This window comes from Canis lupus, chromosome 1 (genome assembly GCF_048164855.1).
Source record: "Canis lupus baileyi chromosome 1, mCanLup2.hap1, whole genome shotgun sequence".
Classification (NCBI taxonomy): domain Eukaryota; kingdom Metazoa; phylum Chordata; class Mammalia; order Carnivora; family Canidae; genus Canis; species Canis lupus.
This window is the reverse complement of record NC_132838.1, coordinates 93,833,121-93,857,694: the sequence shown is the minus strand read 5'-3', so window position 1 is coordinate 93,857,694 and position 24,574 is coordinate 93,833,121. Positions and strand designations below refer to the sequence as shown.

Here is a 24,574-nt window from a genome sequence, read left to right as displayed (position 1 = left end):
CAGGGCTTGATCTCACGACCCTGAGATCATGACCTGAGTCAAAACCAAGAGTCCAATGCTTAACCAACTGAGTCATCCAGGTGCCCCTGGAGTCAGTAGTTCTTTATATCAAACTTTCTCTGTTTTAGTTACTGTGTCATTTCTCTCTACTGATTGGGACTTGAATGATATAAAAATCTGCATCCACAGGATACACCCCATTCATCATGATACATTATCCTTATTGGATATTTATTATATATTATTGGTTTAAATTTGCTAACGTTTTGTTAAATTTTACATCTATGTTATGAGAGTTAATGTTCTATTATTCTAATATTCTGTTATTGGATTAAACTTGCTAATATTTTGTTAAGTTTAATATCTATGCTATGAGGGAAGCCTGGGTGGCTCAGTGGTTGAGGATCTGCCTTTGGCTTAGGTTGTGATCCTGGGGTCCTGGGATTGAGCCCCTGTCGGACCCCTGCAGGGAGCCTGCTTTTCTGTCTGCCTATGTCCCTGCCTGTCTTTGTGTATCTCTCATGAATAAATAAGATCTTTTTAAAAAATCTATGTTATGAGAGATAATGTTCTGTAATTCTGTGTAGTTTTAATGTCTTTGTCTAGTTTTAGAATCAGAATAATACCTTATAAAATGGTTTGGTGTTTCTTCTTTTTCTATTTTCTGAAAAAGTATGTGTTGGTTTGGTACTATTTCTTCCTTAGATGTCAGATGGAATTTACCAGTGAAGTGTTCTGGGCCTGGAGTTTCTTTTTGGAAGTTGTTAACTGTGAATTAAGTTTCTTTGATTGATACTGGGTTACTCAAGTTTTCTATTTCTTGTGCCAATTTTTTATAATTTGTGTCTTTCAGTGAATGTGCCCATCTCATCTAAATTGTTGGATTAGTTGGCATAAAGTTGTTCATCATAGACCCTTATATCCTTACTATTTTTTGGGTCTTAGTGATGTCCTCTCTTTCATTCCTGATTCTGGTAATTTGTCTTCATATTCTTCTGGATCAGTCTGGGTCGGAGCTTGTGAATTTTAACATTCCCCAACCCCCTGGAATCAGCTTTTGGGTTCGTTGAAAAACAGCATTGTTTTTCTGTTGAGTGGGCCTCATTTTTTGAGGTTCCTCACCTTTGTCATCTTGTACTATAAAATCCTGGCTGCTAAGGCAATTTTCTAATGATGTCACGTAGGTTTCATTTTTGTATTTTTTTTCTGGCTTTTCAAGTTATTCTCAGCAGAAGCACATGTTACTTCATTATAGCCAGAAAGAGAAGTCTGAGAGGAATAATTTTGGGTGGTTGGTATTGCAGGAAAAGCACTGATTTGGAGGCAGGATTCCTGGGTTGAAGACTTTCCCCTGTTGCTTACTAATGTTGCTAACAATGACCTTGGGCAAGTCAACTTGACTAAGCAAAGGTTTTCTTGTGTATAAAATGGAGATAGCAAGAATATCTCATGTCAAAACATTTCTGTAAGTATTAAGTAAAGTAATCAAAGTAATACTGTTTATATGAACTATGACAAATTTTGTAATATGGTGTGGCTCATAATTATTTGTACAACTGTAGATGCCTTGAAGGCAGGGACTAAATCTTTTTGCTCATGATTCTTGAACACACAGCACAATTCTTGGAATATGTTTCAGTGTTTAATAAATACTTGTTGAGCTCAACCAAAGCTATTTCACATGAATGGTTAAAATTCTCACATACCAACTCAAAGGAAATGCATACTGTATGCTCATAGTTATTGACGACATCTGAATTAATCCAGATTATGCTGAATTGTTGTTTATTATCATTACTTAGGCTAAAAATATTTACAATGCTGTATGTAAATTTCCTGTAATATTTTTATAGGATTATCCTTGTTCTGGCCACAAATGAAAAGATGTACTGAGAGATCTATGATTGGTGGGAAATCTCCAAGAATTGTCTCATAGGAGGAAGAGGTAGAAAATGCCCTGTTTCTGAGTCTGCAGATTTAAACAGAGGTTCCTAAGATATGTGTCACTGAAGCTTGTAAACTCTAATCTTGTGGCCACATTCCTTTATGGTTTATGCCAATGGGTCTGTTCAGAGGAATTAACTACCTATACTACCTACAGGTGACAGGTTTGTGCTTTACCTTAACACCGTTTCTAGGGGAGAGGAGTTTCTCTCCCCTATATGTATGCGTATCTCTCTCGTCAGTTTTAAATTCAAGTACCGAGTTCATTAGATCAGATCAGTGTTTTCCCAGCTCCTTTGTTCTATATACTGCCTTCATAATTCCTTTTCACATCTATGTACACTTACACTATTTACCTAAGATTTTCTTTGAACTCATTTTCTTTTTCCTAAATGAATGTATTTTAAAAGAAACTTAATATCAATAATTTGAAAATTGAAAATCAATACTTAAAAAGATCTTGGTAGAAAATAAAAGATAGTGAAAACCGAACAATTTTATTGAATGCTTCAGAGAGACCATTGAACCCTAGATCTCATTGAAGACTCTGAGCCCTAGGCCTCCTCTCCTTATTAAAATAAGCAATAGTGAGAGGGCTGTTAAGACCCACCTCAGCTGAGTTTTTTTCCTTGTTATAATAAAACACCTGAAAAATAATTTTTAAAAAATGAGTGATCTCTTCATTATGTGATTCCATTTCATTTAATGATTTGCAAGTCTACCACCTAAAGCCACTCCATGTCTCGCACTAAGGAATGCCTGGGTTAGATCATCTGCAAGGTGTTTTTCCGCTTTCAATATCTATGGTGTTGCAAATATTTTCTCTTCCAAATACTTGTGTATTTCCTCCCTCAATTCTCATTCATGCAGACTGTCCCTGACTTCTACATCATGTGCAAATGATTCCTTTCTACCAACGACTACCCCTGTTCTTAGTGTTGAGGATCACTGGAAAAAAAAAAAAAACTTGATAATTTTTATATAAAAGAGTGAAAATCAGGAAGTGATTGGGACAAGGTGACTCAGACAGAAGCCATTTGCCTCCTTGACCTCGTATAATTTTACCTGTTTTTCCAAGCATTTCCTTTTCACTTCTTTGCACTTCCGCTCTGAAGTTTATCTGAATTAAAAATAAGGAAAATAAGCATATTTAAAGTTAAAATAAATTAAAAAGACAGATGCCTCCAGGAGGATTAAGAGGTCATTAGTCATCTATATCTGAGTATAAATTAATCCAATCAGTTTATTTCCTTAATACCTGAGATTACCTATAATGAAGAAGAGGGAATAAAATAATCACAATGAGTAGTTTATTTTGGGAGACTAGGGGAGAATAAAAGGAAAGAGGGTTGGCTGAGATGGCATGCAGAGTGAGAAGGGAAAGAAAGGAAGATCAGAGCATCTCGAAGAAAAGTTAAGCATAATTTAAAATTTTTTCTCTCATTCCTCTCCTTATTCTATCTTAGTTTCTGTTTTAGAGACCCAGAAGTCAGATTAATATAGAATATTGTATATTTCACTTCTTAGATTAAGTCAACTTCCAAAGGTTAAGTAAGACTTCCTCCACTATAACTAAAATTGCTCCTAAGGGAAGATGTCTTCTGTTTGGTGACACATATTTGATAACCTGAGAACTGTATGTATAGTGCTCCACACACAGTGGGTGATTAAGAAATGTTATTACTTCCATCTGCCTTTGTAAATCTCCAGTAGGACAGAAAATATTAGGAAGACTGTTAGTGTGGACTTGGATTTTCCCAAGAGAACGGTTCAATTTTATATATAATATTCCTGTGCTTTTCAGGTCCTCCATTAGGTATCCCATCACTTTAAGTGATGATTTCTAAGCAGGTTCTAGGTCAGCACTTTTCAAACTATCTGTGGTGAAGACCAGGATATTATTATTATTGTTGTTGTTGTTGTTGCTATTATTCTCTGATCTGTGGCAGACCCATCTTTGTGTGTAGCTCATGCCATATGTGACTCACTACACTAGTCTGACAACATATATTAGCCTGTTACCTCACTCAACAAGACAATTTGACCAGCTTTGAGCTTCAATGTCCTAGCCATGTCAAATTGCTATAAGAGCTTCTAAATACTTATTCCTAATACTGATATATCTCACTGAAGCCTGGTGAGAAAAAATTCACAGGCTATACTTTGAGTAGACTGATCTATTAGATGTTCTCTGAGAGTTCCTTTTATGAAATGACAAGACTCTTCTAGTCCTGGGGAGTCATTTTATTGATCTAAAATAAATGCAATCTGACAGTGTGGTTCATAGACAAAAATAATCTGAGAATTACTGCTTTGTAACATGAATTTTCCAACTCTCCTGGAATACTCTTGTTGCTGTTTTCTTTTGAACTCTACCAGAAAATTAGGAGCCCAGAAAATTTGGAGGTCTTATTATATAATTCTTAAACAATTATTATATTTATAGTATATAACATAATATATAAAATAATTTATGAAGTACTTTCTGTCGGTATAAGTTATGCTGTAGTAACAAATGATCTCTGGAACCCTCGAGTTTCATACCAGTGAACTCATACCATTTATTTCTTGTTTGTGCTATCTGTCCATCACATCATAGGCAAGTTCAGCTTGGCTCCGGCTTATTAATTTTAGGACTTGTGCTGAGAGGGTAGTCCGAATCTTGACACTGCTGATCATGTTGGGAAAAGAAAAGATGGAGGCCGTGTGATGGTTCCTAAAGCCCTACCCAAAGATGGACACATTACTTTCTCTGACATTTCAATGGCTAAATTAAGTCACATGACCAAACCTGACTTCAGTGAATCAGGTGGAGGTAACCTCCCAGTAACCCTGGAAGGAGGAGCAGCAAAGAATTCAAATACTAATAACTCCTACAACATTCACTGTTAAGATTTGGGTCAGAGGTAGAAAAAGAGTATAGAGGCCTTTCAAAGTGTGGGGAATCTATTTTATAAATGAAAAACATAAAATTATTTGTTCTAGTTTCAACACCAATTTGAACACATTTTTCTCTTTTTTCCCTGGCCTTATTTGAGATGTAGCTGACGTATCACATTGTATATGTTTAAGGTGTATAACATGATGATTTGATATATGTATATATTTCAAAATGATTACTACAATAAGATTAATTAACACATCCATTACCTTACATAGTTACAATTTGTGTGTGTGTGTGTGTGTATGTGTGTGGTAAGAACTTTTCAGATTTACTCTCTGAGGGACATTCAAATATACAATATCATATTGTTAACCACCATCATCATGCTGTACATTACATCCCCTGAACACGTTCATCTTAAAACTGGAAATCTGTACCCTTTCACCACCTTCTTCCACATCCCCATCCCATCACCCCTGGCCATCACCTATCAGCTTCTGCACTGTTTCTATGTTCAGCTTTTTGTTTTTGTTTTAGATTCCACTTATAAATGAGGTTGTATAGTATTTGTCTTTCTCTGTTTGACTTAATTTTTAGCACAATGCCCTCAAGGTTCATCCATGTTGTTGCAAATGGGAGCATTTTCTTCTTCCTCATGGCTGAATAATATTCCATTATACACACGCACACTATCTCTATATATATTATATATATCACCTTTTCTTTATTTGTTCATCTGTCAGTGGACAGTTAGGTTGTTTCCATGTTTGGGCTATTGTGAATGATGCTGCAATGAACATTAGAGTATCCATTATCTCTTTCAGATAGTGATTTCTTTTTCTTTACATATTTACCCAGAAGTGGAATTGCTGGATCATAGGGTAGTTCTGTATTTAACTTTTTGGGGAATCTCCATAATCTCCATATGGTTTTCCAGAGTGGCTGCGCTAATTTACACTCCCACTCAGTGCACAAGGGTTCCCTTTCCTCCACATCTTCACCAGCATTTACCACCTCTAGTCTTTTAGATAATACTCATTCAACGGGAGTGAGGTGATACCTCATTGAGGTTTTGATTTTTATTTCTCCGATTCATGATATTGAGTACTTTTTTCATGTACCCATTGGCCATTGGAGTATCTTCTTTGGAAAAATGTCTATTCAACATCTTAGCCCATTTTAAATTGGATTATTTGTGGGGGTTTTTTTGCCACTGAGTTATATGAGTTTCTTTTTTTAAAAAAATTATTTAGCTCTAATCTTTATTATTTCCTTCCTTCTACCAGTTTTAAGTTTTGTTTGTTATTCTTTTCTAGCTCCCTTAGATGTAAGGTCGGGTTGTTTACTTGAGATTTTTCTTGCTTCTTGAGGTAATTCTGTACTGCTCTAATCTTCCCTCTTTGAAGGGCTTTTGCTGTATCCCCAAAATTTTGGACCATTGTGTTTTCATATGTGTATTTTTTAAATTTCCTCTTTGATTTCTTGGGTGACACATTCATTGTTTAGTAGCATGTTATTTAACCTCTATGTATTTGTGCTCTTTCTAGATTTTTTCTTGTGGTTGATTTCTAGTTTCATAGCATTGGAAAAGAAGCATGCTATGACTTCAGTCTTTTTTAATTTTTGAGACTGGTTTTGTGAACTAATATATGATTTATGTGATCTATTCTGGAGAATGTTCTATTTGTACTTGAGAAGAATGTGCATTTTGCTGTTTTAGGATGGAATGTTCTGAATATATCTGTTGGATCCATCTGGCCCAATGTGTCATTCAAAGCCACTCTTTCTTTGTTTGAAAAGATGATCTATCCATTGATGTGAGTGGGGTGTTAAAATCCCCTACTATTATATTACTACTGATTTCTTTCTTTATATTTGTTATTAGCTGCTTTATGTATATGAGTGATCCCACATTGGGTGCATAAATATTTATAGTTGTTATATCTTCTTGTTGGATTGTCCCTTTTTATGATTATGTATTGTCCTTCTTTGTCTCTTGGTACAGTCTTTGTTTTAAAATCCATTTTGTCTGATGTAAGTATTGCTACCCAGGCTTTCTTTTTACTTCTATTTGTGTGATAAATTCTTTTTCATCCCTTTACTTTCAATCTGCGTGTGTCTAGGTCTGAAATGAGTCTCTTCTGGGCATTGTATAGATGGGTCTTATTTTTTTTTTCATTCTGTCATTCTATGTCTTTGATTGGAGTGTTTAGTCTATTTATATTCAAAGTAATTATTGATAAGTACATACTTATTGCCATTTTGTAACTTGTTTTATGGTTGTTTTCGTAGTTCTCTGCTCCTTCTCTTGTTCTCTCATAGTTTGTTGGCTTTCTTTGGTGATAGACGTGGATTCCTTTCTCTATTTTTTGCATATATATTACCAGGTTTTGATTTGTGGTTGACATTAGATTTATATGTAACATCTTATGCATATAGCAGTCTATATTAAGTTCATGGTCACTTAAATTTGAACCCATCGTAAAAGCACTAAATTTTTACTTTGCCCTACCCTGACAGTTTAGGTATATGGTATCATACTTTATATCCTTTTATTTCATGGATCCCTTGGCTGATTTTTTTGTGTGTGTGGATATACTTACTTTTATTGCTTTTGTGCTTCCTAATTTTCTTACTACTGCTTATGATCTTTTCTTTCCACTTAAAACTCCCTTCAGCATTTCTTGTAGGGCTGACTTGGTGGTGATGAATTCCTTTAACTTTTGTTTGTCTGAGAAACTCTTCATCTCTCCTTCTATTCTGAATGATAGCCTTGCTGGATAGTGTTCTTGATTGCATTTTTTTTTTCAGCACTTTGAATATATCATGCCACTTTCTTCTGGCCTCGAGAGTTTCTGCTGAAAAATCCTCTGATAGCCTTATGGGATTTTCCTTGTAGGTAAATGTTTTCTTTTCTCTTGCTGCTTTAAAAATTCTTTATTACCACTTTTTTTTTTCCATTTTAATTACTAGTTGTGGATCTTGGTGTGGATCTTCTTGGGTTGATTTTGCTAGGGAATCTCTGTTTCCGGGATCTGGATTTCTGTTTCCTTCCCTGGATTCAGGAAGTTTTCAGCTTATTCAAATAAATTTTCTGTCCCCTTTCCATTCTTTTCTCCTTCTAGGATCCCTATAGTGCAAGTGTTATGCTTGGTGGTGTCTCTGAGTTCCCTCAATATGTTTTCATTTCTTCTTCTTCCTTTTTTTAGGTATTTTTAAAAAATATTTTGTTTATTTATTCATGAGATATATATAGAGAGGCAGAGGCATAGGCAGAGGGAGAAGCAGGGATGTAGGACTTGGTCCCAGGACCTCGGGATCACGACCTGAGCCAAAGGGAGATGCTCAACCACTGAGCCACCCAAGTGTCCCTTTTATTTTTCTTTTTCTCTCTCCTGTTCTATTTGATTCCTTTCCATTACTCTCTTTTCCAGGTTGCTGATCCGTTCTTCTGTCTCCTCAAGTCTACTATTTGTTTCCCCTAATGTTTATTTAATTTCAGTTGTTGAGTTCTTCATCCCTGACTGGTTCTATTTTATGTTTTCTATCTCTTTGTTGAGGGCCTCACTGAGCTCCCCTACTCTTCTCAACTCCAGTGAGTATTTTTATGACCATTTTTTTACATTCTCTTATCAGGCATATTACTTATCTCTGTTTTGTTTAGGTTCCTTGCTGTGATTTTTCCTGTTCTTTCATTTGGGATATAGTCCTCTGTCTCCTGTTTTGTATAACTATCTGTGTCTCTTTCTCTGTGTTAGGAAAGTTAACTATGTCTCCTGCTCTTGAAAGTTGTGGCCACTAGGGTGTGGAGTGGGAAAAAAATTTTTTTTTTTAATTTAAAGAGAAAGAAAAGAAAGCTGTGGCTTTAGGAAGAAGAGGTCCTGCAGTGCCCTATAGTGCCCTGCAGTGTAGTGTCTTCTGTTCACCAGAACCCGGCCCTTCAGAAATGTTGCATATGTGTGTTGTGTGTGCCCTCCTGTTGTGGTTGAGCTGCTTTTGCTTTCAGTCAAGTCATCTGCAATAGTTCTTTTTGCCTGTTGTGGGCAGGATTTGGTCCCTGTGTTGTTAGTGAGCCAGTCTGGGACTGCCCTGAACTTGAGTTGAGTCAGACTACGTGTTTGGTAGAGCTGTGTAGCACCAAACTTCAGGGTACTCTCCTCACTTTGCCCCCTAGGAAACTTTCATTAATGGGGCCTGCTATCAGACCAGGTATATGCCCCAGCCTGCTGCTGGGGCTCAGCTGGAGTGGTATGTGTGGTTATCTTCCCCTCTCCCTGGGGCAGGACTCACTTTGGCAGGAATCACTCTTGGGGCTGCTCACACACTGCCAGGCTTGTGACACAACTTTGGATGGCCTCTGGCCAAGGGCATGTTGGAGGGCAGGGTCCACAGGAAAACATGGGGTGGGTCACATAATGCCAACAAGGTCTGCATGGTCAGCTGCAGGAGGAGACCCATAGCTCCCAGGAAGACTCCCGTTGAGATTGGTTGAGTTAGAGGGAGCCTAGCTGTATGAGCTTCTTATATATTTGGACATTAACTTCTTATCACATATGTGATTTGTAAATATTTTCTCCCATTCTATAGGTTGCCTTTTCATTTTGTGGTTGTTTCTTTTGGTTTGTGGTCATCCTGCTTGTTTATTTTTGCTTTTGTAGTTGTGCTTTTGGTGTCATATCTATAAAATCGTTGCCAAGACCAATGTTAAGGAATTTCTGCCCCCTCCCCCCCATATTCTAATAGGAGTTTTATGGCTTCAGGTCTTACACTTAAGTCTTTAATGTATTTCAAGTTAATTTCTGTGAATGGCATAAGACAGGAGTGCATTTCCATTCTTTTGCATATAAATATCTAGTTTTCTCAACACCATTTATTGAAGAAACTGTCTTTTCTCCATTCAATATTTGGCTATTTTGTTAAATATTAGGTACTGTATACAGGTGGGTTTATTTATGGGCTCTCAATTCTGTTTCACTGATCTATCTTTGTGTTTTCTGCCAGTGCCTTACAGTTTTGGTTATTATGGTTTTGTAATATAGTTTGAAGTCAGGAAGTGTGATGTCTCCAGCTTCATTCTTCTCAGGATAGCTTTGACTATTCAGAGTCTTTTGTGGTTTCATATCAATTTTAGGATAATTTTTTCTACTTCTGTAAGAAATTTGCCTTTGAAATCTCAATAGGAATTGCATTGAATCTATAAATGGCTTTGCGAAGAATAGACATTTTAATAATATTCTTCATTTTACTCTATCTTTTAAAAAAGATTTTATTTATTTATTTGACAGGGAGAAAGCGTGAGCACACAGAAGGGGAAGCAGTAGGCAGAGGGAGAAGGAGAAGCAGGCTCCCTGCTGAGCAACAGGCCCCAGATGGGGCTGGATCCCAGGACCCCTGAGATCATGACCTGAGCCAAAGGCAGACGCTTAGCTAGCTAAGCCACCCAGGTGCCTCCATTCCACTCTGTCTTAAAGGCTCTGTGAGATTATTTCTTTAAGTGTCACAAGTGGAAAATGCATCCCCTATGTAAAAATTATAGATGTTTTATATTAAACACAGAACATCATAGCAATTTATCCATCTCTCTGGAGTATATATGGAACATATAAGTACGTATGATTATAAAGTAAACACAGAAGAAGATGAAATTTGATAGGAAACTCACTCAGCTAATTTCTGAGGTTTCAAAACTTCAGTGTCTTTTATCTTGATTTTTGTGGTTCATTTTAGAAGATGAGGTTATCACAGAAAAAGAGTCACATATTCATGTCCTGAGCCCTGTGAGAAAATTCCTTGCTTGTTAAAATAAGTTAGGACATCTACAATTCCCAGAGAAGAAGTCTGACAGGACTTAGCATTTCTTAAAAATTCTTAATTCTCTGAGGATAGGAAAGAACTTCTTCAAATCTTTCTTCAAATAGGGCTCATTTCATATCAAAGAATTAACAAGCCTCCTTAAGCACCTAACATACAGCCATGGAGTAATTAGGCTCATTTGGGGTTAGGGCTCAAGATCTCTTTTATTTTTAAAACACTTCAGATTTGAAATGCCTTGTCAGAACTAGAAAGAACAAAGACAAATCCCTGCTGCATGCAGATATGTAGAGAAAAAGATTAAAAAAAAAAAAAACTTCTTTATTTGCCTCTTTCCTTTCCTTCTTGCTAATGGTTCCTTATTTTTATTATGCTATTCCTTTAAGTTCCTCTTTGGGATTTTTTTTTCTACTTTCTGTTTTCAGAGATATTAAGAATACATCTTCCTAAGAGCTCCTGATGTTTAAACTTGGGGAAAAGAATTGTGTTCTTTTAGCCCAAATATCCACTTGTTTTAAATATATATGCCTGCAGCTTCTTCAGGGGACTAGGTGGCCAGGGAGTGTGGCCTGGAGAAGTGCCATAGCAGTGTGCACTTTCATTTGGCAACATGATGGCCATCCATCAAGTTTATAAAGAAGTTGCAGTCTGTGCATGCAGAATTCAGTCACCACATTCTCTTATTTGATCTGATTTTAACACCAGTTCTGTGAAACTGAGACTTCCAATGCCACTTTATACTTGAGGATTAAATTGCAGACTCCCATGTTTGGGAGATTCATGGTGATCTTATCCTTCTCCTCCTCCTTCCTGCATCTTTCGCCCTGTCTCCATACATACATACGTCTCAGAATGCCCGTGTTCTTATGTGACAGCCTGAGATCCCCCACTGTTGACTGGTCCACTGCTGATCCATGAAATTACTTTCCCCCATGTCATAGTTTATTGGCCTAAGAATCAGTCTTTTACCTGAACAGGTTAATCAGGGTGTATCTCTAGGTTTTTAAACACTAGAGGTGAGGCTTCAGCATCTCTCCAATGGCATAGGTTTTAGAGCATTTGTCTCTACCATTTCACTAAAAACATGCTTGTCAAGGTTACCTGTGAACCTTCTGTGGTCATAACCACTGGCACCCTTGTTTATCTTTGAACATATCAAGAGCATGTTCTCACTTCAGAGTCTTTGTGTGCACTGTTCTACCAAATATTCTTATTACTCTCTCCTTTGTTTGTTCAAATAATACCAAACATTAGAAGACTTTCCCTGGCCACGTTTATAAAATAACACACAGCACCACCATCACTACCACTTGGCACTCTCTAAGTCCTTATGCTGGTTATTTTTCTCCATAGCAGTAATGACTACCTGGTATATCATTTGTACATTTGTATAGTGTGCAACTTTCTCCGTTCCACTAGAGTATAAGATCCCTGAGGGCAGACACTTTCCTTGTCACTACTAGGCCTCTAGTACCAGAATAGTGCCAGTCGGGCTCTAGAGCGTAGCTGATTGAGGAATAAATAAACATAAGTCTAGAGCTGTAGGAGACTGCATTTCCTTGCAAGTAGAGAAAGCCAGCATAAGATAAGAGAGAACAAAGCCAGCATGCTGGGGGGAACAGAGGCCAGGTGAAGGATGAGTCCTTGTTGAGCTCAATTTCCTGATTGTTTCTGATGCTCAGGTGCATTTCTGATCTGCTGCAGCTTGATGGTCCAATCCTTCCAAAGAGTCCATGGACCTTTGCGTTTAAATAGCCTTGAGTTGGGTTTCTGCATCTACCAGGGTCCTAACGAATAGACCAAAGTCATAGATACAGAAGGAGCTATCGGCAGGGCTAGAACTCAGGTTTTGGATTTTTAATCTAGCATCATACCAGGTGTTTCTGCAGCTTAAAACTCTTATGTAATTACAGGACCCAAAAATATTCGTGTCCAAATCCACTTGAAACAAGGCCCCAGAGAGTGTCAGAGATGATGAGATCCTGCTAAACTTGCTAAATATCTGTTTTCCTCCTGCCAGAGGGTGCAATCAATATTTTCAGGATCTGGAAAGACACAACATATCATCACTGAGTGTTCCATTATCAATCATTTCATGATGATATTAAGAATAGCATTTAAAAAAATTAATTGCATAAGTGACAGGAGAAGCCCTATGGCATGATGTTGGAAGGAATGTTAGAGGCCACTTCATCCATCTAGAGAAATGATATGATTGACTTAAGATAACTTGGTTAGTGCCAAAGCTAGTTCTAGAACCCCAAAATCCTAGGCTGTTTCACTTTAAACTCAGGCTCCTTTTGCTATACAAGATGCCCAATTTTTCCTTTTCCCCTTGTCCTTTCACTCCCACTCTGGTCTCTGAGGTTATATACAGCTATGTAAACTCTATTAATAATCTCTTCATCAATAAATTGTGGATCATGCTATTTAGTTGTCTCCAGAGAGTGTGATGACACATTTTAAATGAACTCAGGGTAACCAAAGATTGTATGTTGGAAGACAATCTCACACAAGCTGTGAATGAAATATAAATCAATCCAAACTCAGCAATTTATGGACTCACCCTTGTAAAAGAATAATAACTTTCGGGATCCCTGGGTGGCACAGCGGTTTGGCGCCTGCCTTTGGCCCAGGGCACGATCCTGGAGACCCGGGATCGAATCCCACGTCGGGCTCCCGGTGCATGGAGCCTGCTTCTCCCTCTGCCTGTGTCTCTGCCTCTCTCTCTCTCTGTTACTATCATAAATAAATAAAAATTAAAAAAAAAGAATAATAACTTTAGAATATGTCCCAACATATTAAGGGTCATAATGAGTAGACAATTTTTTTATAATTCTGTTTTAGAAAGAGAAATTATCTCAGAACTAAATTCTATTTTGTATTATCTGTCTAGCAGATAAAACAGTCTGGAAAAAGGTATAAATTACCTAATGAAGTAGAAAAACACTAAATGCTTCTTAATTATTGATAGTTTTAGAAAGGTGGATGGTATAAGAATAAGGAAGAGCTATAGCAAACACTTGGGAGAAATAAAAAAATATGTATCTAAATATATGCATGGCTCTAGGTTATATGAAATCAAAATTTCTTCAAATTTGAAAATCCCACTTTAGGAGGCCAGCAAAGGAATGTATCACCTTCAACTGTATGACCTTTTTGAGTAACTCTACTCATATTGAAATCATGAGAGAGAGAATCTAAATTGGCCCAGTCTGGAATCCACTGACCACACCATCACATCCACTGATCAGAGGAGAGCAGGATATATTCCCTGCAATAGCAGAGTTGTAGTTCCCCAAAACAGAAGTAGGAAGAGCTGCATGCTGAAAAATGAGAAATAATAGGTGTCCCCTAAAGTCCTCTGGATTTGTCCCTTTGTCATTTACCCCATATTGTCATAATGTTTTGGGAAACAGCAGAGTGTAGGGCAAAATGACCTGGACTTGGATTCTGAGACTTAAATTTGACCTTCATCTCTCTATAACATTAGACAAGTCATCTCTGTATAACATTAGTCAGGTTTATAACCCTTTGGGGCCTTAGTTTTCTCATCTGTAAAATTAGAGAGCTTTAATGTGTTGTTACAAAGATTTCTTCCTGCTTCATATGGTAAGAATTTATGGCCCAAACTTGGGCGCTGTCCATGGTTCTGCCAAGTTAAAGTGAAATCTTTATAACTGTACTTCAAGGTTTTATTATGATAAATAACCCCAATTAGAGTTTATTCTGATTAAACATCAAGATTCTGATGGTGTGGATTCAAGTAGATACCCAAACTGGAGTGGGAGGGAGCTGTAGAAGAAGTCTTGGATTGGGAGTTAAGAGATGTAGTGCAATGCTCATCTCTGGCATTCATTTACTTTTCTTCAGTGAATGCACCATGATTTCCCTTTGGTTAGTCGGTCTTCTGCCATCCAATCATACAATTCTGATAGAGCCAACTTTACCCTCTATGTCCCCCCTTCATTTAGCGCACTTTGTCACAGTAAGGAATTATACAAGATCACAAGTAGGGCTGAATCAGGTGGGATCTGTAAAGAATTGGCTTTAGAGACCAGTACCAGTAAGGGAAAGTCTGCCTCCTTTTGGAGCATGAATAGGACAGAAACAAACTAAAAAATAACATAAGAGACAAATAAAGAAGGACCATGACATTGTATAGGTTTTTCTTAGGTGCTGAACAGAGGGCTGTGTTCAGGAGATTGACTGCATCCCATAATCTCCCATCAAAAGAAGAGGTAGAGGAAGATGTCCTCTATGAAGTTATCCACTGTTGAGAAAATTTCAATCTCTTCCAGCAGCTCAATAGTACTTAGGGTCAATGACTAGGATAGAAGGAGAGTAAGGTTGAGGAAGGGAGATCACTGCCCACTTTTGAGTAAGAATGAAGAGTCCAATTTAAATTCAATATTCGCCAAGATTCTGGTTGGAACAACAGACATAAAACAAGTACTTACAGTACTATGAGGTAAATACAATCAGATGTGCAAAATATTGTAAGAACATAATGGATGAACATTTTGGTAGTGTTGTGGGGAAACTGCTCAGGGATAATTTCCTGGTGGAAATAAGAGTGGAGACATTGTAAAATAAATATATGAGTTAGGAGAGTGATGCATTGCAGGCATAAGGGGCAAGGGGCAAGGGGCAGGAGCAGCAGAGTGACAATCAGTGGGTATGTTTGAAGAGTCAGTAGGTGTGTTATTGCAGTAAGCAAACTGTTTACTGCAGCTGGAACCCAAGTACAGGCAAGGACAGATAGGAGAGTGAGCTGGAGAAGGAAGCAGGGGACAGATCATGCAGGGCCTTTGATACCGTGAGAAAGAACTTGAACATTTCCCTGCAGACCAGTGGTCACACATTGGTAAACCATAGGCTAATTTTTACTCTCCAGTGTGTTGTTTGGCCTATACAACATTATTTTAAAAATTGAAATGTTTAAAGTTTAAAAAATTTTCACTTTGGTGGTGTTTTCTTTTGCTGTGCAGTAGCATTTTAGTTTCATATAGTCCCACTTGTTTATTTTTTATTTTGCTGCTTGCAGATTTAAAAATTGGGAGTCTTCACGTATCAAAAATCTGTATTTCTGGTCTCTCTAAAAAAAAAAAAAGGAAGAGAGAAGATCTAGCAATCCTGGGCCCATACTCTGATATGGTGAAAATTGCCTGGAGATAAATAATAGGTATTCTTCCTGGACAGGGCATATGCATTTCCAGCTCATCACAGTTCCCAATACTCTCCCCTGATTCCTCATTTGGCACCTAGTTCCCCTCTCTCTTTGTCTGTGTGGCCCTTGTATTAAGGAGAGTATCTGCAAAAGGACTCAGTTACCTGCATCCAGAATTTAAGTTGCCACTAGTGTGGTGTATGCTGATCAGTAGGTCATTTAGTTCTGGTGCTCAGTTTCTTCATTTCTTAAATCCAGACTAGTTAATTTCCTGCTCCATCATGCTATGATGCTTTTTTCATTAAAACAATGATAAAAATGCTCTGGTCTTATACAGTTTTCACAGATTTCATGTGCTTTCTTAATGGCCTCTATGAGATAAATACTGTGTTCTCAATTAAAGAGATGAGTAAACTGAGGTCCCGAGAGGCCAAGAAAGAAATCCTGTGCCCTTCCTTCCTTTGCTATGCAGCAATGTTATGCTTGGATTTCTCTTTTCTGATATTTCCCAGGGTTGGTGCAGCATGAGTAAAATAATGAAATGCAACCAATTAGCATATATGAGATAAAATATATAAGGTGTAATTCCAAGGCAGTGGGGCAGTTCCCATATGATAAACAAAAAATTGTACCTTTATCTTTTTTTTTTTTTAACTTCATGTGTTTTATATTTTTGCGTCTTGGGGAAAAAGGAACTGAAACTGAGCTCATAAGATTTTTACTCCCTTTTTAAAGATAATTTATTCAAGCATAAAATCTTTGAAACAATTTTGTAATCAAGTCTGAAAACAGAAAAAAAAAAGATTTTTTATAAAAAAAAGTCTGAAAACAGTTTACAATCCTCAGAGGCAGGAAATCCAGGACTAGTTAAAGTGAAAGGGTATATCTGCAGGGAATGCAGATATCACTGGTTCCATATACACCAGGGGCTTTGGCTCTTCTTACATGGTCCTCTGAAGGGAAAGGAAGCTGGACTTCTAGTGAGGCATTGACCTGCTGTCTTCACAATAACCAGCAAGATAATGGGAATACCACACTTGTGAAGTCATGTCCAGCAACCAGATGTTTTGTTTCATACAGGTGAATGTGAAGTTACTGGAAATGAGACTGCTATACGATGGAATCACTAGAAGTCTGGCTTAATGATTCACATACAACAGAAAGACCAGAGCTCAGAGCTTATCATTCCTATGCTTTCAAGAAAAGTGTGTGAACTGGAAGACAATTAAGATCATGATGCTAATCCAGATTGAAAGGATACAGGGGAAGATTAGAACATGATTCCATATCACTTCTGATGGGAGAACATTGCTTAGGTTTCTTTATTATTGTGTATGTGAAACAGAATAATTATGCTTTTGTGAATTAAACAGTCTATATTATTTTGCAGAAAAGCTTTTGTAGGCTTCAGATGCTGATTGAGGAAACGGCAAATGAGCTGAATGAAAAACCCAAGATTGCATCTCAAATAATCAGCTCCCATCGCTTCTCCTCCTCATTGCTCTAGGGATCAACCATCAGATCAAATTTCTCTTGGCCATAGTCCTATTCTTTAATCCTTCCCAACCCTCCTCCTCTGTGGCAAATCACTAGTGCCTCACACAGCTATAGGAAGTCAAGTCTCCTTGATTGTGTTGTGGAGAAGTTTGGTATAGAACCGCTCTGCAGCGAGACACTAGGCAGGGACACACAGTGGAATTGTAATGTCTATCTCAGAAGAAGTAACATAATTCTGTCTTCTTTGAGCCTAGTTCTTTGAATCTAGACTCGCTAAGCTAGTTCCTTTTCCTTGGGAAAACCAAGACCTTTCTGACAGAATTCCCAGGGCAATCCAGAGTTTAGGTCAAATCTGCTTTCTTTGCAATCACTTGACACGTAAGTATATTATTCCTTTCCCTGGACCTCACATTCACTTCCTGAACTGGCCTCCAGAAACATGTTTCACAAGTGTTTTCTCTAAGAATGTCCTCTTGATTCCCTTAATCCCAGCTTATCCTCCTTTTCAATCCTGGTTATTTTCTTCTCTGTCATTGATACCTCCAATTTTAGTGTCTTTAATAGGGTGCCACTTGTTTTTTTATTTTTATATTTATTTTTTTTGAAAAGTAGGCTCCATGCCCAAAGTGGGGCTCGAACTCAAGACCCTGAAATCAAGAGTTACATGCTTTACTGACTGAGCCAGCCAGATGCTGCCCTCCCCCTCCCCATCCCCCTCTTCTCCCCTTCCTCCTCCCCTTCCTTCTCCTCCTCCTCCTCCTTCTTCTTTTTCTTCTTTCTTCTTCTTCCTTATTCCTGGCAAGAACCTTAAGATTCCTTAAGAACACTGCATTTTCATTGTGTCTTTGTTGTTGCTTTTAACTCATGAATGGGAAATTCATTTTATGAGAGAGGAGACTTCTGGTCAAATTGGAAGAGTAAATTCATATTTTGACACACCTCTTCTGCTCCAAAATGCTGATGCAACAGATAAAATATAAAAAAAAGAAATAAAGAATATTAAATTGAGCCTTCTGTGATTACAGTTCTTATAGATTAAAATCATCAAATTTTAGAAATTTTAAATGTTCATCTTAAAATAGAAATGGACTGAAAACACAAGATAAATATCTCTGTGTATCAGAAATGGACAAACAATGTATGTGGTGAGTGAGGCTGGAGTTACAACTTTGCTGGGTCTGGAAGCAGGCAGTAGTAGCAGGATTTTGACTCTCTTGGGTAACAGCGACTTGAAAATACCTCACAGGAGTTGAAGGACTGGACACAGGATTGTTACTTGAAACCAGGTCTTGGAATGGGACTTAATATCTCATAAAAGAAGATTGGAGGAAAAATTGCTACCAATGAATGCTTAGATCCCATGCATCCTGGAACACACATGATTTGGGAGGAAAGAGGACATGGGCCTAATGCTTTGACCAGCAATGGAACCAAACTTCTGCTGACTCAGCAGCTTGATTGGCCATATCCCAGTTGTCACCCCAGGGCTTCTCCAACCTGTCCTTATGAGGCTGTGCTCTGGATTGGAGTCTGGGGCACCAAATGGAGGCAGCTTCCAAACTCCTGGAATGAGGGGTGGACAGCAAAGAGGGATAAAAGGAAAATGAAAAAACAATCTTTTCAATTTAAAACAAACCTACAGGGGTGCTTGTCTGGCTCAGTCAGTAAAGCATGTGACTCCAGATCTTGGGATTGTGAGTTCAAGCCCCATGTTGGCTGTAGAGATTACTTGAAAATAAAATCTTAAAACAAGCCTGTAATGTAATGACTACAAACGTATGAAAGAATCTAATAGTAAGAAAGACATGAATTCATTAGGGAATGAAACTAATTTATTAATTTGTTTAATGTGTTTATCTGACAAAGACTATAAACTATGCATGTTTAAGGCATTCAAGGAGAAGAAGGAAGGCATAAATTTTATTGAAAAAATAAATTACAGAACAAATGTAACAATGAAACAAATGAAATCTGAAATGAAAAAGTATGCATTAGATAGAAATCCTGGAAAACAGACACAATGAAAGTCTTTGGAATATAAAATTTCATACTTGTAGGGAGAATTAATGAATTAGAAGACAGTGTGAGAAATTCACTTGGAATGCAGCACAGTGAGACAGAGGGATAAAAAAATCAAAGTGTGTGGAAGGGCTGATACATTGAAGTTGAGAGGACTGGCATTGACCATTGTGTTACATTTTGATGGTGTGTTATGACCCCATGTATATAATTCTTAAAAGCAGGCCAGACAATGCTACATGTTTAATGAAGATCTATATATGCAGTAGGATTCTATAAAACTTGAAATGATAAACACCAAATTTCAGGTAAACTGTTGCTTCTGAAATAGGACAGGAGTCAGCATAAAAAATGTTTCACGTTGCCACCATCTCACAATCTCTTTGGCTCATTCCCCCCTCCTTAGGAAAATGAATATCCATCTTCATATTCTCAGATTTTTCTCTTGTTGATTATGGGGAGAGGGACTTTTCTGCGACATGGACAAATACAGTCTGTTATCCAGCCTTTCGTTGCTTTTAGTGATGCAGTCTTCATTACTAAAGAAGCATATTGGGGATGCCTGGGTGGCTTAGTTGGTTGAGTGACTCTTGGTTTTGTCTCAGGTCATGATCTCAGGGTCATGAGATCAAGCCCAATGTGGGTTCAAAACTCAGCAGGACCATCTGCTTGATGCTCTCCCTTATCCTCTGCCACTCCCAGCCCCACCCCTGTGTGTGTAAAAAATGAGTTCTTCTTTCTTCTTTCTTCTTTCTTCTTCTTTCTTATTCCTTGCAAGAACCTTAAGATTCTTTAAGAACACTGCATTTTCATTGTGTCTTTGTTGTTGCTTCTAACTCATGAATGGGAAATTCATTTTATGAGAGAGGAGACTTCTCTCAAATAAATAAATAATCCCCCCCAAAACCATACTAGTTGTATCTATAATTTTTTCTCTTTAAACATTATCTAAAGAAAATATGGCAAAATATTAATATTTAGTAGGGTGGTGTGCTGGGTACCTGAGCATCGGTTATTTTTGTTTCATTATTATACTTCATAATAGAATGAAAATATTTCATTTGAAAATAAATTTATAAAATAAAGAAGAATAAGAAGCCATTTAGTTAGTGTCAGTGTTTGGGGCCCTGATTCTGGAATCAGATTGCAGTCCCTGGAATCAGGGACTCAGAGGAGTCCCTCACTCCTTAAATACTAGTTATATGACTGGTCTTTCTCTCTGCTCCAGCTTCCTCATTTGTAAACTAGTTGTCATCACGAAATCTACTTCATGGAGGTACTTGAGGATTAAATGAAAAAGATTACATGCATACCCCCAGAGCTAGAAGATTTGGGCAATATAGATATGTGGAAAGAATAAAACAGCCTCATCCAAATCATACTAACGTCTTCATGGGTATACACCTGTGGTCTTTTTCCTGGATATGCATATAAATATAACCCTAATAAATCTAAGCCCCTCATGCAGCTTTGGTCTAGCTAGCAAAACCTGTATTCACAGAACTCAAATTTTTTATTGCTGCTTCTGCAAAACCATGAAAGGGTTGAAATACATTTCTCTAGTGCGGTCTCACAGCTCTGTTTCTTCCATCCCATTTCCTCGGACCCTGTGCTATTCCATATCCCCTAGAAAACTCTTCTTCTTCCTCACCTTTTCTCTTTATTGTAGCACTTTATTATGTAGATGTGTTGTCCTTCTAGATGGCCCTCCTTCTCCTTAACTCCCTCTTCAGTTCATCTCTCTGCATTATTCTGATTACACATTACAAAACTCAAAGAATTTATCTGAGAAAAACAGAACTCTTTGCTTGAGGTAAGATGTCATTGATGGAGACCATAAAGGTAGCTTGGGTATCATGGCAGCAGTGGTGTTGGGAACCTGAGCAGACAAAGACTGAATTTGCTCTGGAGGTGTACGGAGGAAGAATGTGAACATTATGATGTTATAATTTTGATTATATTTCCTATTAACATGACATCAGACTGTTTATATTAATTTGAAACCAACTTCTAAATATATACAAAAATGTCCCTTTGATATTTTTCAATAACACCATTTTCCTTGCATAGTTTCCTGTAATATAGAGTAAACAATGTTCTATGGTTATTTCCAAATTTTTAAACAATGCTTTGATGACCTCCTCATAGCTGTATGTATATTTATACCTTAATTCCTAGAAGGAGCATTGTTGAGTTCAAGAATATATCAAATACCTAAGGCTTTTTCTATAGTAGAAAAAAATATTGGGGCGCCTGTGTGGCTCAGTGAAACATCTGCCTTCAGCTCAGGTCATGATCTTGGCATTCGGGGATGGAGTCCCCGTGTCAGGCTCCCTGCTTAGCTGAGAGCCTGCTTCTCTCTGCCTGCTACTCCCCTTGCTTGTACTTTCTCTCTCTCTCTCTCTCTCTCCTTCTCACTGTCTCTGTCAAATAAATAAATAAAATCTTTAAGAAAAATTCAGCACGAGTGTTGTGAGTCACAAATAGATTTTTTTATAGTTTTTTTTTTCTTCCAAATATTCACATTTGCACTGAATATCCTTAAAATAGCTACAATCCACAGAAAGTCTGGGGGGAGATTTTTGTTACAGGCTATTGTGTCAGCCTTCTTTGCTGAGATTTAAAAATAAAAGAGCCTTTTCAGTGGCATGGCAAATCTGTCTTTAAATACTAGGTGGATGCAGGATCATATAAAACTAATATTGAAGGACTTTTTTAGGGGTATTTGGGTGGTGCTCAGTTGGTTAAGCATTTGCCTTGGCTCACGTCATGATCACAGTGTCCTGGGATCAGCCCAGCATCAAGCTTCCTGCTCAGAGAGGAGCCTGCTTCTGCCTCTCCTCCTGCCTTTTCCACCCCCCACTGCTTGTGCTCTCTCCCCGCATCTTTTATAAATAAATAAATAAATAATTTTTTTTTTTTATATAAAGAGGATGCTTTTTGAGGCTCTTGTGACAAGGGTCAGGAGACCCAGAGAAGGGAAAGGGACGTTGCCTTTACTATGTTAGAAAATATAGTCTGTGTTTCAAACAATAAATTTACAAACAGATTTTTGGAACACAAGACTTATGTGTATACTTCCTAATAATTTTCAGTGGCTTTCGATTGCCACCAAACATTCGATCTTTACATGGTATTCAAAGCCTATTTACTTCCCAGATTTATGTCTTACAGGTCCTCTTCATGACCCTGTATTACAGCCAACTGAGCCATATGCACTCACTAACCCTACATTGCTTTCCAACTGCTAATACATTTGGTCAAGTTGCTCCCCCACTTCTGTTTGTTAGAATCCTATCCTACCTTTGAGAATCAACTGTAATATTTCCTGAGTCCCCTCAATTAAATATGACCACTTACTCCTGTAAATATCAAAGGTACTTTATTCTTTATTTTTAAAATGATGGCATTTATTGAGCAACTCCTAAATAGTGACCTTTACTAAGCATTTTGCAGACACTGTAATGTAATCCTCATGACAGTTATATGGGGAGAGACATTAATTTTACATGTGGTTCTTTGCTGGAACTTGCTCTTTCTCTATCCATCTCTGAATGTAGAGAGAGAGACAGACAGACAGACAGACAAGGTCCTAGAGTAACACTAGCAAACATCACTGATAGTTACATTTATGTAAGTCATGTAAATTCTTTTTATAAATACAGAGTGAAATGTGGACATAAAATGGTTCTGCCGTTTGGATGGTGGCAGTAGGTGGTATTTATGTAAGAACTAATGACAAAAATTCATGGCTAGCAATATGTAAAATAAATTTTCTTTGCAGTAAAAAAAAAAAACAAACAAAAACAGCCTACTGCCTATTTTTGTACATGGAGTTTTATGGTGACATAGCCATGCCCATTGATGTACATTGTATGTATGTATATTGCCCATAGCTGCTTTTGTGCCACAATGGTAGAGTTGAATAGTTGTGACACAGACCATATGGCCAACCAAGCCTAAAATATTTGCTATATGGCCCTTTGCAGAAAAATATTGCCATCCCTTGGGCTAAGAGGATGGTGGGACCACATGATGGAAAGATCCTAAGTCCCTGATTGACTACTTGGAGCAGAACAGTTTGGCCCGACACCACCAATCTGAACTGACCTGTGATGGAAGTAAGAAACAATTTTTTATTCTGTTAATGCATCAAGACTTCTGGGTTGTTTGTTCCAGTAGTTGGCCTAGTCTCACTAACGTGAGAGCGACATAAACACTCTAACTATCCCAGAGAGCAGTCAAATGGTTCCTCTTCCCATGACCCAGGAATGTGGGGAGATTGTTGCTGAGTTCTTTTACTGGCTTCTGATGCCTTTTAAAAATTACAGGTGAGTATGAGAGACATTCTAGGATCTCAACTCAGCAACATGCTCCACAAACTAACTATCATGACGGCAGCTGAGAAGCTACTGATTTAATCTAGTAAATAAACAGCTTAGGAAAAAATATCCCAGGGATTGCTGAGGCATGTACTTGGCTGGTGGTCAAGCGAGAGAGGTCAAACTGGGAAAATCTGGGAAGCCCTTCTATGTGCCTGGCTTCTCCTGAGTTAGAGGAACTGGAACTAAGGAATATCCTGGCTTGATCACTGCTTCTTTTCTTGGAAGAGCAGTGTGTGACATGCTTTTATTTCTTCAGGGAAAACGCTAGGGGAAAAAGGAACTCTGAGATAAAGATAAACTTTCCTAGGAACTCTGGGATATTGAAAGTGACTACAATGTCTCAACGGAAATTTGAATTAAGTTGAGGGCCATTGACAGCTTATCTTTGGCCTGTATTTTGTTTGGAAGTCGAACAACCTAGTTGGTAATCTATACATTCTCCCACAACGGCCATTTGGGTTTCTTGCCCCATTGCCTTCCTGGGGGAGAATGAAGATGTTAATCTCCTGCAGGCTTTGTTTCTTTGCTTTAACAGAACATAGTGCTCTTGGAACAATAAAGCCAGTTACAGATTAACTGATCCTGACGTCTTAGTTTCATGGAACCATCAAAGTCCAAGTTGGATAACTATTGCTAAGATTATTTATGAGGGCCCTACCCCGTTTTCCATGCAACAGAAGTCTGTAGTGATAACCCTGCATCTTTCCTCCTGCTCCCCCCTCCATCTAGGCTGAGGATTGCAAACTGGCATCAGCAGCCCACATTCTTCCTACAGATATGTTCTGTTTGATCTGCATAGTGTCTTAAAATTAGAGTGACTTCATACAAAAGTCCAGGTCTAAATTTCTCTTAAAAGTTAGGACA

At 37.8% G+C, this 24,574-nt stretch overlaps 1 long non-coding RNA gene across 1 annotated transcript in view; it reads left to right on the top strand.

Annotated features, from left to right (window-relative positions):
* The window catches only part of LOC140640849 (uncharacterized), a 49,920-nt gene that overhangs the window by 11,704 nt on the left and 13,642 nt on the right, over positions 1-24,574 (top strand). The window contains exon 2 of the long non-coding RNA XR_012037461.1: positions 23,315-23,446. This is a non-coding gene — a long non-coding RNA (uncharacterized lncRNA). The remainder of the gene's footprint in view (positions 1-23,314; positions 23,447-24,574) is intronic.